This window comes from Sus scrofa, chromosome X, assembly GCF_054392235.1.
Source record: "Sus scrofa isolate SSC_HxYL_T2T_F1_AM1 chromosome X, Sscrofa_HxYL_maternal_Yorkshire_Landrace_v2.0, whole genome shotgun sequence".
In the NCBI taxonomy this organism is placed as follows: Eukaryota; Metazoa; Chordata; class Mammalia; order Artiodactyla; family Suidae; genus Sus; species Sus scrofa.
In genome coordinates this window covers 24,787,381-24,790,099 of record NC_139401.1, presented here as the reverse complement: position 1 = coordinate 24,790,099, position 2,719 = coordinate 24,787,381, and positions in this window count along the sequence as shown.

The following is a 2,719-nucleotide window of genomic DNA, read 5'->3' as shown; positions in this document are numbered from 1 at the left end:
ACTATTAACTAAATTACACATTTTTCTTTGGATTTCACTAGCTTGTCCAATGATGTCCTTTTTCTAATCCAGGATACCATGTTGCATTTAGTCATCATGTCTCCTTAGTCTGTGCTACTCTGTGACAGTTCCTGTCTTTCCTTGCCTTACGCATCCTTAATATTTTTGAAGCATGCTGATCAAGTCTCTTGTATGATGACCTTCAAGTTGTATCTGTCTGATGTTTTTTCATTATCAGATTGAGGCATTTTTTGGCAAGAATATCACAGAAGTGATGTGTTCTTCTCCATGTATCATAGCAGCTGTAAATGATGTCAGTATGTCTTATTGGTAACATCAACTTTGATCACTTGGTTAAACTGCTATATATGCTAACTATCTCCACTCTAAAGATCGCATTTTTTCTTTTGCAATCAATAAATATCTTAGGAGATACTCTAAGACCATGTACACATCCTGCTTCTCATCATGCTCTGTCCACTGATTTAAGCATTCATTGATAACCCCTGCCCATAAGAATGATTACTGTGATGTTTGCCCAGTGATGACCATCTATCTCCTCCATTCCTTCTCCGTTTATCAACTGGAATTTTACTGTAAGGAAAAACAATCCCTTCTCATTCATTCATGAAATAACTAAGCCCAGTCCTCGGCCAACTCACCAGCTGAACGCAGGCTTATCAGTAAACACTGGAAAGCTAGCAGAAGAACCACTCAACTGAGCCCAGCCCATACTGCAAAATCCTGAGGAAAAAATCCCATGGCTGTTGTTTTCAGGCACTATGGTTTGGGGCAGTTGTTATGTAGCAATAACTAACCAGTACAGTGTCTTCGGTCAGGCACTCTCATACTCTGGCATCCTGAAAAATGCTTACTATGAAAAGTTCACTATGTTAGTGAATCTGGGGCTATCCTGGAATAGGGAGGAAAAGAAGATCTTCAAGTTTAAAAAATTACAGTAATATAGATATTACTGTATTTGGTATATCCAGACACCAATAATAGAGTGACATCCAAATGCCACAGCCAGAAAATGCAAAGCAAGAGCAAACAGGGAGCTTTCAAGGGCACCAAGAAATGCCCTTCGGCTCCCCCAAATAAAATTTTCCACCCACTAACAGCTAACATTGTAGTATTCAAATTCATTAGATATCCTTTGCTTTGTGCAGTTGATATTTAGTGAGTATTTGCCTGGTTCTAGGTGTACAAAGACATGATCTTAGACTTTGACTCTGACTTTATCAAGCATGGTGAGTGCTCACAGTTTATGTGTTGTCATGTCATTTGTAACTTCAAGAGAAATCAGGACCTGGGGACAAGTGTGGCCACGGAGAAGGGGCCAGAGACATTGAGCACAGAAATAGCTTGGATGGGAGAACCTAGAGTCAGGCTACCCAGTAACAGAGGGCTGATACACCATTGTTCTGCCAAGGGTTGTTCCAGAAACCATTATAAACCAATTTAGTCTGGAAGGGTTGTCTGGAAGGGTTGATGAGCCTGTGCATCTAGTCTATCTTGAGTGAAGTAAACAAAAGAAAATGAAGTTTTTATAGAATATTAAGAAAAGAAGTTTAGGAGTTCCCTCTGTGGCATAGTGGGTTAAGGATCCAGAGATGTCTCAGGTCACTGCTGAGGTGCCAGTTTAATCCCTGGCCAGGGAATGTCCAAGTGCCGTAGGTGTGGCCAAAAAAGAAAGAAAAAAAAGCGGTTTAAAAGCTAGTTTGTTCTCCTTTTTACAATGACTTTGAGATATTTTCCCCTCCTTGAAAAAAAAAATCATCTTGAGGCCCTCCTTCCCTTAAAACTAAGGTTCTACTGAAGAAGGATTTATGAAGCATCAACAGCAATAATAGCAGTAGTAACAACAACTAATGATAATCACAATAATCATTCATTTTTATCAAGCTTCTACAAACATGCCAGGCACTCTGCTCTAAGTGCTTGACTAGCTCAGTGTTTAGAGAGGGATGCGCTGGATTGAGGGCACCAAGAGTTATGCATAAATCTAAGTGCACTAGATACCTCAAGAGAAGGCAGAAACCCTAAAAGTGTCATTTGATTCACACTTCTGTTGCAAAGATGTTTGGACATGCCTTCCTTTGTAGTCTGCATAATGTAAAAACAATGTTAACATGGCAATGAGAGTAATTGCTGCCATTTCTTGAACACCCACTTATTCAAAAGCCAGGGAAATGGCCTCATTGTATTCTCACAACAACCTTGAGAGGGTGCTACAATGTCTCCCATTTTACAAATGCAGAAGCTCAGCAAAGTCCTGGGCTAGTAAATAATGGCATCAGTGTCAGAGCCCAACTGTCTATACCTTGTCCCTTCAGTAACCCTTGTCTTTCCAGCCATCAAATAGCCTAAAATAAGTGCTATTAAAAAAAAGGATCTGGAGTTCCCATTGTGGCTCGACAGGTTAAGAACCCGACGAGTATCCATGAGGATGCAGGTTCAATCCCTTGCCTCACTCAGTGGGTTAAGGATCTGGTGCTGCCGTGATCTGTGGTGTAGGTCACAGACGTAGCTTGGATCCCGTGTCGCTGTGGCTGTGGCATAGGCCAGTGGTTGCAGCTCCGATTCGACCCCTAGCCTGGAAACCTCCATATGCCTCAGGTATGGCCATAAAAAGACAAAAAAAAAAAAAGGGTCTGAAGTAGGGGGGCCATACTTTAATGTGGGGCCATAACTTCAAGGGTTCTATGAACCCCTAAAA